Genomic DNA, 12,842 nt, shown 5'->3' with positions numbered 1-12,842 from the left:
TTATATTAGCATTTCAATTAACCCATTAAAAGGAAAAAAAATATTTTTCGGTATTATAGTTACCAAAGTTATAAACGAGTAGTAGGTCAATTTCGGTCAATTCAATAAGATCTTATAATATTATATGTATGTAACATATCTAATAGTCAAATAAATAATAATAAAAAGAGTATTCTGTAAGTGATCCACTTTAAAATAATAGAAAAAGAAAAAAAAAAAAACAAATTTTTATTTTAGAATTAAACTAAGTGCCTATACATAAGATTTATATGTACATAATCATTTGTATGGGTAAGTATTTTTCTATATATTTACGCATTTCTTCAATGTTATAACCCTCTATTATAATCTAAAATATTATATACATATGTGCAACATCTTAAAAAAATTTATACTTGATATACTTGCTCTCTATATAATAATGATGCGATTTTAGAAATGCTCTATCAAAATAATTGAAATTGCTTACATTAACAATCATCTTATATACGAGTTTATACTTAGATAACAACGATAGGCTATAACAAAAATGATTATGAAGAATTTTTTTTTTTTTCATTTTTAAGATGAAATATGATCTGTATGTGCTTTCCTATCATATCACTTATACAAAGTATATGATTCGTAAAAAAAAATGTATATGGAATGTTCGTTTCATAATAATTGCCTTGTTATCTAATGGCTTATTCAAACTCAAAATGAATATAACAATATTGTATAGCATAAAATAATTTTATAGAAAAAAAAACCCTTTAAATAATTTTTTTTAATATTATTATATTTACTTTTTTATTTATGAAAAAAAAAAAATTTGTATATGCATGTATCTATGAATTTGGAAATGAGAAAATTTCAAAAGCACGACATGTGCACTTAAGCAATTTTAAAATGTTTGTCATCGCATCGTCTTATTTCTCTATTTATATTGTGACTTGGAAATTGTACAGTATAATAGTGGAAAAAAAAATTACAATAACATTTCAATAATAAGATTTGTTACAATATATCGTTTTGATATACCAGAGATCACAATGAAATATGAGGAAATGAAATCGGGTAATCAAATGGTCGTCGTCTGATATTTTAAAATTTTTATTTTTTTCACTATTTATAAATACATTATGTGCTAATGGAATCACATTGAATTGAACAAAAGGTATTGTAAATGTAATTATGAATCGATTAAGTTTCGAAAGTGTCTAATAAGTATATTTATTTAAGCTTTGAATTAAAAAAAAAATTAAAAATAACAAAAAAGCAACTGAAAATTAAGTTTTAAGTTTGTCACTGGCATAAAGAGTTTGAATTCATTTTTTGTGTGTCATATGTTAAATGTAAGAAAACACATTTCAAAAAAAAAGTATGAAAAAAATGGACAATGTTTGTTCAGTTCATTGAGTCTATCTGTCTGCCTTTCAGATCATGTTTTTTGTATAACGTACTTTTGCCAAATATGTTCCCGTGTGTAACGCACTTTTGCCAAATATGTTTTTTTATCTATATTAAAAATATAACTCGTAATTAGTTACTGAATGGTTCCTTGGAGAGAGTTACGTATAATTTTGTAAAATGCGTTTTTTTTTTTTTTGAAATTTTTACGTTACTTAAATAACAATTTTACCTTAAAGGCTATAAAGGCTCTTAAAAATTCGTTAACAAAGAAAAATAGTGGCTCTTATCTTTAGTATTATCACAACCAAATGACTGTTGAAACATTTTTTTCTTTGTTCGAAATAATTAATTGTTTTAAGATACGACAGATACAGATGAGCTGTTGAATTTGGTGTGAGCTTGCTTTTATAATTAATTTTATCTTGGAATTTAACAAGGTTGAAAATTTTACCGAACTGTAGATTTTTAAAATTTATTTTATTTGTGGTTACTTGTTTCTATTCATACGTAGTGAACAATGCTAAATTCATGAATGGAATTTTTTCCATGAATTTTACTATCATTATAACTGAGTGATTTTGTACCTTCAAATTCTATGGTTACTCATTTTTATGCTGTCACATAGTAATGCGTGCAATATAAGTTATAGTTAAACTTCTAAGTTATAGTTATAGTTAAATTAGTTGTTTAATTTTAGTCATAGCGAATTAAATATGAATTTTTTTTGATATCGGATTAGTCAAATAATTAACGTGTGTTAATAATTTTATTATACTTATATTTTATTAGTCTACAAGTATATGTAAATATTCAATAAAAACATGTACAATTACACATTTTTTTTGTGCATTTTAACACGTTTTCCAATAATAAAAAAAATAAAAATGCTTCATTATTCAATAGTTGAAATTGATACAATAAAAATTATTTTAATAAATTTTCTCTTCACATGATTTAATTTTCTCAAATTACAAATATCATTAAAATTAAATCATGACGGCATGAAGATATCACTTGTTTTTGATCACGATTAAAAATGAATACAATTTAAGTCGTTGAACAACTAAATATTATGCATTGTTTCAATTCGAATTGTGTAATTGATTTTAGTGTGTACATATGTATACATATAAAGAAAGTCAATTTTTTAAATTTTAAATTTACTTTAGGCGACTGAAGACATTTGATTCATTAAAATATTGAAATATAAATCTTAAAGTCATAATTATTTGATATTATTAATATGAATTGCATGTTCAATAATGCGGTAGTTTGCTCAATGAATCAGTGAATGAATTTGTCACAACTTATAATATTTATATTACTGACTCAAAATTAAAAAATTCTGATGATCATAATAATCTATTTTTTTTGTTTAGATGCACAGTTGTACATATACAAGGTGTTCCGCATAGGAGTACATAGCGTGTAAATTTTCGTTAACAAAAACAAAAATTGTTTCAAAATAGATTTCTGTTGTTAAGGAGATAGGGATCCTTGAAGACAATTTTCGCTTTTTCGGTTTTGAAAGGGTCAGGAAGGCAGAATCTAAATATACGTGATAATATCTATGTGATCATCAAGTGGAAAATCACCAATACTTAGTATCACCAATACATCAATCAATATTAATAAATTTTAAAAACAATCAAAAACAAAATACATGATAAACAAATCCAATTGAAATTTCTGAGAAAACTTCTTTAAAAGAAAAATTCTACTGTATTTTTAATTCATAAATTTTAAAAATGTTAATTTGATTTTTACCTCTTATTGTATTTTAATATTGATTTATTTTTTTTTGTAAATATACACACGTTATTAGTCAAATATCATTATCGTATATAACACTCAATACTTCTCACTTATGTATTTGAAATTTGAACATATTTGGTAGAATATTAAAAATTTATGTTGTGACAAAATGTAAATGAATAAATCAATTTGTGAAATGGTAAAATCATTCCCAAGAGCAGATTTAAAACACGCAACGATTATAAAACCATGCAAAAAAAAAACATTCAAACTTTTTCAAATTTTCACATTGAATCGAGACTTTCGTTAATGAGTGAAAAGTGACAAAAAAGTTTAAAAACCAATAGATTTTCAAATATTTTTTTATTGGATTATTTTCCGCGTACATATTTTTTAATTTCACACATCTCCTATGGGAACTTTTAGTAGCATAATAAATTTATTTTATTTTATTAGCATAATTTTTTTCTTTTTATGTGTAAAAATGTGTATAACATCTGTTGGGAAATTAATTAGAATAAATTTATAAAGATATTTTTTTTTGCAGCTGAATTGTAAGTTAGGTTGATTTGCAAATGAAAAATGACTCTTGTTTTATTTTAAGTTGATGTAGTTTTTGTAAAGAAATAAAAAAAATCTGATGTTGTCAGCACATAACCGACCGCATTGTGTATTGTCTAGTTAAATGAAAGTGTTACAGAATATTATAAAAATGTCTGTTAAATACTTCTTTCCAATTTTTAGGACATTAGTAAGCTTATAGTTAACATACTTAGAAAAATGTAAGTTTGGCTCTTAGTAGAGTTTCGCTTTGTGCTACCCGAATTCCCTGAAATGCTCGCCAGTTAGTTTGGGTAACAACCAGAACTCAAATATCAAATTTCAAGAAATTCCATCAATTTGTTCTGTGGATATGGTGAAAAATGTAAAATCGGCCCGCAAATCAGTTCTCGAGCCCTGATCTTTCCAAAAAAATTATATGTTCATTGCTTTAATATGAGGAATTCATATATTAAATTTCAATGAAATCGGTTGATTATTTCTCTTTATATACACAAAAGTGTATGTTTGGCCCGTAGTAAACGTCTAGTTGCCGATGCCTGATCTTTCCAAAAAATTTACATGTTCATTGTTTTAATACGGGGAATTTATATATTAAATTTCAATGAAATCGGTTGATTATTTCTCTTTATATACACAAAAATGTATATTTGGCCCGTAGTAACCTGATTTCTTCCAAAAGTTAGGAATTTTTGCGTATGATCGAGCATAGCTTATATATGAAATTTCAAGTAAATCGGTTGAATACTTTCTTCAAAATGGTGAAAAATGTAAAATCGGCCCGCAAATCCGTTTTCGAGCCCTGGTCTTTCCAAAAAATTTACATGTTCATTGTTTTAATACGGGGAATTTATATATTAAATTTCAATGAAATCGGTTGATTATTTCTCTTTATATATACAAAAATGTATATTTGGCCCGTAGTAAACGTCTAGTTGCCGATGCCTGATTTCTTCCAAAACATACGAATTTTTGCGGACGGTCGAGCTGAGCTTATATATAAAATTTTAAGTAAATCGGTTGAATACTTTCTTCAAAATGTTCAAAAATGTAAAACAGGCCCGCTAAAAAGTGCAGTTCCCGAGGCCTGATATATACCAAAAGTTGATCGATCCGTGCCATGGTGGAAACAAACTTACATATAAAATTTCATCAAAATCGGTTCAGCCGAACTTGAGATACACGCGTGCACACACAGACCGACAGACCGACAGGTTGCTAAAAAAAGTTTATTTACACTTCCCTACTATGGAGAAGTACGTTCACACCGAAAACTCGATATGCAAAATTTGTTGCCATCACACAACCTACATATTGTTTACACAATACGGTCGGTAAAAATGTGAATGTAGAGAGGATTAGAGATTCTTTTAAATTTGTAATCTGGACGATAATCTGTATGAAATACTGATAAAAAAAAACTGATTTACGTTTCGAATTGTGGAAGAAGAGCCGCAAAAGTTGCCTTAATAAAGAAAGAGATAGTTAAATGAAGGTTAAAGGAAGCAAAATTAAGTTCATATTTAAATAAATGGAGCCATAGTGACTGGCATATAAAAGGAGGATTGTCTTTTGAAATAAGTATACGTAGTTTTATTTTTCTACATTGGAGTACCCTCATCATGTTTGAGATTACGGCACTGATACTATAAGTATTTCTATATAGTCTGTAATTAAAACTATGTAGTATTCTCGTACGGTGATTGTTAGTATAAGTTTACTTGTTTTAACGAGTATTGTTATGTCATTCCTGTTAAAATAGGTCTTTTTTCAGGGAAATTCGAATATTTTGAGGATATTTGAGCTTTTTGATATTCGGCATCACAATATAGACTATGGGAGAAACGAGTCATTAATTGAAGTGACGTGAGCTGGCAACTTTATTTGCTTGATTGGTAAAGTCCAAATTCTCTGGTAATTTAAATTTATGAATATAACTATTGATCAAATAGTTCCTCATTTCTACTATCAGGTAACATTTTGGTTTCCTTTGCTTTTTACACGATGGCGATCTTGCTTAGCCATTTGGTAGATTCATATCAAGTGTAAATCTTGATTGTTAGTTCCATGTTTCTTGTGAAATTTTATTGTTGCACTCCATGCTTAGATAATCATTAAAAATGAATTTATAAGGTGTCCGCTTATAAAGGTCGCATAAAAATTAAACTAATATTCAACTAACCAAATATTTGGTGTTGTCTTGATGTTAAAGAATGTATTTAGAATAAATAACAAAAAACATTATGCAAATTTTTTAATACAAGCTATCAATTTTCACTGAATGAAAAATTATTTCCTCATTAAATATTTTATATTTCGTCAAAGTATTTCTTTGATTCATGCTCAAATTTCAAAATTATAATTTTATTTTTAATATTTTGTATTGCATAATCATATAAACTTATGTATGTACATATATAGCGGCAACAATATAAAAGCTGGTCATGCATTGGAAAGAGTGTAAATAAAATCTTCTCTAAATTTCTTGTTGTGGTCTTAAAAATTTTTTTTTGAAATTGTATGCGTATTTTTTGCTTAAAAAAAGTTATTAATACATAAATAAACGAAGGAGAGAAAAAGGCGGCCAAATAAAGGCTCTTAATTATGTTACCAGTGAAATTTCCATTTTTAAATTGATTATAATAGTTCTCTTTTTCTGTTTGAAGAATGAATCAAAATGAAAACATTTTTACTCTCCTTTCTTGTGATATGCTACTAATAATTTCGCATTACATCGAAAATTAAAATGCATATCACATACATATTTACACATTTTGCTTTTTGCCCTCAAGCTAATTCTAGAATGATCATTCACTAGCAGCTTCATCAGCCGAAATATATTTTATAAAGAAAACGTAATCATAATTCATTAGTATAGAATTTAAAACAGAAGAAAAAAAAATGAACTAAAAAATAAAGCCATAAAAAAGAAAAAGGAGAAAGAAAAAGTTGCAAAAGGGTTCCCATTTAATTTCATCATAAATTAGAGTTCTCGGAAAATGACGCAATACGTTTATTTTCTGTTCGTATTCGATGTATGCATGTATGTATACATGTTGTATTCATCAATGTGCTATAGTTTGGACATTTTTTTTCTTTTATCTTAACAGACTCGCAGTTGGATATTTTCATTATGTATTTTTTTTTAATTGCAACTTAGAAATTAAACGTTTGTTTGTATTTTAATAAAAATTTTGTTTAGATTCTATAATCTAATATGCAAACACACATACATATCCATGCTTTGGATGATTTTAAAAAAATTTTCAGAAATATTTTTAATATTTTTAATATCTTAATTTCATGGCCATATTTTTCATGGCAAAAGTTTTGTTACAAGCTCCAAATACAGTTTTTACTTGAGAGTTTTTTACTTGAAAATCGTGGGAGCTCTGCAAGGAGTAGGTCGAACAGTGGACCTTAAAAATTTTTGAGATAACATTGAATTTATGCGAATTACTAATTTTTCTGTCGAATAAATCAAAATTTTTACCGGAGCTAACAGATATTTGCAATATCTTCCAATATTTTAAAGAATCGGTTGTTTCATTACACAACCGATGATTTTGTAGGTCTCTCCAAAACAAAAGTTAACTTTTATCATAACAATTACAAATATTTTTATAGTTACCGATAAAATTTTAGCACGATGAATAAGCAATATACATATATAACTCTAGAAGACTACAACTCTATGTTGTTTATCATAATTTCGAATGAAAATTACCAGGTGTACTCTTAGCTGCTTATTATAATTTCGAATAGAATTCGAAGATCTGGTGTATTTTTTCAATAAGACAGAAAAATATGAGCAGCATTTGTTTAAATTCTTAAACTTTAACACGATATCTTAACGAGGTCAATCGCAATAAAATAATTTGAAAATGCAAATTACATAAGTTTTAAAGAATTTATTTAGAGTTAAGAAAGAATTTATTTTGCTCACGTATTAAGTTCAATATTAAAAGACAGAATCACGCAAGAATAATTCATAAGTTAAAAAATTATAAAAAGAGAAAATAAGAGAATTGGCACATGATACACAAACATTTACATATTTAAGATTTGCAAGAATTTTGTTTAGTTGTTATTAAATGCATGTAACAAATATGTGTAAATTTAAGTATGTACATTAAGATTATTTAAAGATGTTTTCAGTTTCGGAAGTTAAATAGAAATTCTTTTTCTAACTTTAAATAAAAAATTATTGAATTTTTTAGATTTTGATATTATATCAAAAAAATTTCATATTAGAAATTAGAATTCGAATAAACTTAAATTTCATGATTGGCTCTACAAATAAGTGTGTAGTACTAATAATAATTATTATAGCAATCTAGCAGCAGGTCAATTCGTTTTTTAAAGTACATATGTACGTATAGTACACAAGGTTATTCACAATTATTGATGATGAACATAATTAAAATTAAAGTTTTGGTATAATAAAAATTCGGTAATTTACGAAATTTTTAACCGGAAGCATTTAAAAATTTTTTTTGGAAACTTGTAACTTTAAGTAACTTTAAAGTGAAAAAACAATTTTCTTTAAGTGCATGTACTCAAATGTATAAGAAAAAACAAATACTTCGTGTTTGTTAATAACCATAAGTTAAGTTGCTTGTTAATAGCCATAATAAAGTTTTAATTTTAAAAGCTATTAAAAATAATTTAAAAATTTTTCATGCAAAAATTTCTTTCCCCCTTTGTTTTTCTTGTGTTAAAAAAAAGTTATTTTTTATATTTTATCCTTTCAATGTAGAAAATAGTAAAAAATCTTTATGAAGAACCACCCATTACAACAGTATATATACAAATACAATAACAACTATGAGTATATACACAAAAATTATAAAACAATAGCGTATTTAATTTTTTTTTTTGTGTAGAAAAACAGTAAAACTACTCTTCTAAACAATATATATGTATATATTTGTTACAATAATAATAATAATTGTAGCTGTAATATTAATAATCATCACCATAATCATCATTTTTATTATAAGAACATAAAATCATCACTATCATACTAAAATTAAATTAATGAAGAGCAATGTATTTATATATACTTGGGATCATAAAATAATTGCTTGCCAACCCAATTAGAAATTAAGTCATAGGAAAATATTTTGTTTAGGACTTTTTTTAATGATTAGCTTTAATGAACCGAGTCAATGAGTTTTTCTTTTCTTCAGTTTTTTTTTTCTTGTTTTTAAATTTTGTTTTATAATTTATATAGGTTGTTCATTTGAAATCAATATTTAATTCAATAAAACTTTCTTATACATTTATATTGCATAAAACACGCATAAAAAAAAAAACTTTTTATTTTATATCATATGAGACTCAAATACAATTGAGGGTAAAGAAAGAGAAAACATTTTCTTAGAAACATAAAAATTATATTGGAATATTTCCTACTAAAACCATTTAGCAATAAAAAAAATAAAATTTATGAAATGGGTGCCTTGCCTATGTAGCATTTTGTTGAAAGGAATTTGAAACTAATACACAAAACAAAACAAAAAAAAAAACAAATAGTTTTTAATTACTATTTTTAACGCTTTAAAAATTATGACTCCCTTTATAAAATGTTTTAAAATATTTTAAGAAATTTTATACGAATTCTTCTAAAAATTTGGTAACAATATTATTTATTTTTTGTTTGATAATTAAGGAATTTTGTTGCAAGCAAGTATAGTATATAATATGAATGTATGTATATCAAACAAAATTTTTCTCTTTCATTGCGATTTTTTGGGTGTATGTATAAGGAGAACACATTTATTAATATAATATTAATATAATTTATGATAAATCAATAAAATAAGCGGAATACATTTAAACAATATCAAACAAAATTCTTCTGCATCCACACTCCAATCGAAGAGGATCCAATCGAATATGATTGAAAAAAAAAAAATGATACTAGTTACATAGGCCTTAATATATTGTGCCTTTCTAGCTAAAACATATATTGTAAAATTGTCTATAATATTTGTCCATCAAAAAAATGTTTAAACACTAAATCATTTTTGTAGATTTTCACGGCAAAATATTGTTTATAAAATAAGATTTATAGTCAAATATTTACACAGGAAAATTTTTCTATTTCATTTTGAAATATGTGTATACATGTATGTATACTTGTCAAAAATATTTTTAAAAGAACATATTTTGTAAATATGGGATATAATTCTCACCTATATAAATGAATATTTGTTCAATTATCTACATACACGCCAATAATTCATTGGAAACCAGAAATAATAAATTTAATTTTAGTGAACCATAAAGAAACAGGAAATATTTATACCCGTACGAACGTATGTTCGAAGGGTATACTAAATTTGCCTTACCGTTTGTAACACTAAGAAATAAAGCTCTGAGATATAGACTCAAGTGTATGTTTTAGATCAGCACGGAATTCCGAGTTGATTTAGCTTTATATGTCCGTGCGTCCCAGCGATAACTAAAAAACTAATTGAGCTATTTTCACCAAATTTTCACAAATAATTTATTGTAGTAAGTGCCGGAATCCTATTTAAATGATCGAGGTACTGGTTCGGGTATCTGCCATACAACTTCAAAATTTATTTGGCTATATCCGAAAAACTATAAAAGCAGTGGTATTGATATTTCACACAAGTAAATATATTAGTAGGGCCAATGTGTTTGATAGAAGTAGTTGAAATTGCTTGGATCTTTCTGGTAGCTGCCATTCAACTTCAATAGTAGTTTGGTACACACAGTATTTTGAAAAATACAGTACTGAAATTTTGCATAAATTAATATGGTAATACGGCAACTTAAAGTCACAGTCTGTGCCATAGCCAGTTATGTCATATTTATTCGCACTTAGGACAACAAATTCGTACGGATATCACAGAGTTGACAAAGTCAACTCTATTTTTCTGGTTTTTTTTTTAAATTCAATATTTTTGTTTGGAAAGCAGAGAAAATGAGTGTTTTTAAAATGAAACCATTTTCAATAAGTAAAGTTAATTTGTGCAAAAAAACTTTTAATAAACGTTTATCTATAAATATAATTAATTCACATGTTCATGAATACGAATATACAAAGTACTCTCAAATAACTCATAAGTACATAAATACGTCTTGTTAATAATATTTGCAATATTTAACCACATATAACTACAATGAGAGAAAAACTATTTTCTGTAGTGCAAAACAAAAAAACACAATTCAACTTAAAGCCGATGAAGCGTGTTTGATGCTAAATTTTACATATATTATTATGTGAATCAAATTTCACTCAAGTAGAGCAGCATTTAAAATTTGTATTAAGTGTATGAAGAAAATAACATAAAATTATAAAAGTATAACTACATTTTTAAAACCAAAAATAAGACAAAGACTTTACACTTTTGTATTCTTTTTAACACCTTACAGTGATCAATTTACATAAATGTGTTATTTGTTTATGAACCTAATTTAAATGATTTATTAAAAATCATTAACAACAATGTATAACAGTTATGAGTATGCAACACATAACTTAAATTTTGAAAATTCAATAACTTTAAAAATTAATATTTAAAATAGGTTTTAGGTTAATTTATATTACACTTGTGTATTGGCATAAATATTCTCATGAACTTTAGTTTTAAAGTGTCTATCTCAAATAGAAAGATAAGACAGAGTGAAAGAGAACACAGCTGCTTCTTGCAGTAGGTGGTTATAATTTTAATATTTTCAAAGGGAATAACAACAAATTGATTTTCTTAACAAAAGTTATTATAGGAAAAAGACATTTTGTAATTTAGAAAAATTTATTAGCTTATTTTTGATAAACTTAATTCAATTATATCGAGATGTGAACTTTGTAATTATTAAGAGTATGTATGGAAATATTAAAGACAAGAACAATAAATTCTTTCTAACATTAAATAAAAACAAAATAATTTACTCACCTTTGTCAAAGTTGTAAAAAAAGCATATAACAATGTTGTCAACTAAAACGAAAAAAAAATTATAAATAAGTACGTAATTCAATCAAAATATATGTATGTACAATATTAATAATAGTAGCTATATCTATACGAGAGATATTATAAATTTACCGTTTCGTTTGTAATGCTAAGAAATGTAGATGTGGGATATAGTAAGACATATAAATATATGTATATTGTTCTGCTATGTATATTGTTATAGAGTCGGATTCTTATTTGATTTAATCATATTTGTTCGTTCAAAAATCTCACTCTATTTAGAAATGATTGAGAAAACATGTAACTGTGATGTCATAATAAATCATGCTTTCGAAAACACTTGATATACGCAGTGCTAAAATGTAATGCAAAATATAAGAATATAGCTCCGTATGTTATTATACTGACATGGTCATCTCTGCCTATTGTTGTATTATTTCGTGTTTGAATATAAAAATCGTGACTAACCAAATCTCTGGGTTGTGAAAAAAAATTACTTATATTTACGAAACTTTAAATTTAAATAATGTAAAATTTGATATTTTTTATTAAATTTTATATTGCATATAGCTAGGAGAAACTAATAAGTAATAGTTTGAATAATAAATTTATTCTACTATTGTAGAGATCAATTAAATTTCTAAAATTAAATAATTTAATAAAGGTTTTAAGGTGCATATCTTAAAATAAGAAAAACGATATTTAAATATTTTTACTTATTTATTAAGAATACGATTTGAAATATTTTTATATATTTTTAATAATTAAATACATTTTTTTTTAAAAAATTCGTTGGTTTCATATCGAAATTAAAAATAACATTTATGCCAAAAGAGCGTTGTATTATAGCTCTATTTATGTAGCTCTTTTTTTGTATTAATTGTGTTTCCATCAGAATTTGTCTTTATCATTGTATACACAACATAATGGTTTTTATTTCAAAACTTTGATTTTTAACGGTTTAGTATAAAACAAAATGCATTTATGTGAAATTAAGAAGAAATTCAGTAGCAGACTAAATTGATTAATATTTAGTCGACCTGTATATAACTAACTCCCGTTAAATACTGTCTTTCAAAAGCAAAATAAAATTGGCTTTTTTCATTTTTCCAGATTTTCGTTTATAACTTTCGGGCTTATAAGATAAATCGGATATACATAAAAATTTTCCAAATTTTCGAAATT

The 12,842-nt window shown here is 25.4% G+C and overlaps 1 protein-coding gene across 3 annotated transcripts in view; it reads right to left on the bottom strand.

Moving 5' to 3' along the window:
- LOC129605753 (uncharacterized) overlaps window positions 1–11,680 on the bottom strand; it is a 49,963-nt gene extending 38,283 nt beyond the window's left edge. For all 3 annotated transcript variants that reach the window (XM_055515673.1, XM_055515675.1, XM_055515674.1), the window contains exon 1: window positions 11,640–11,680. The gene's annotated coding sequence lies outside the window, so the exon portion shown is untranslated. The remainder of the gene's footprint in view (window positions 1–11,639) is intronic.
- Between the last annotated feature and the right edge of the window lie 1,162 nt (window positions 11,681–12,842).

Source organism: Condylostylus longicornis, unplaced genomic scaffold (assembly GCF_029603195.1).
Source record: "Condylostylus longicornis isolate FDR11 unplaced genomic scaffold, ASM2960319v2 ptg000014l, whole genome shotgun sequence".
Taxonomy (NCBI): Eukaryota; Metazoa; Arthropoda; class Insecta; order Diptera; family Dolichopodidae; genus Condylostylus; species Condylostylus longicornis.
Note: the sequence above shows the minus strand (reverse complement) of the source record. Positions and strands in the feature narration are given on the sequence as shown.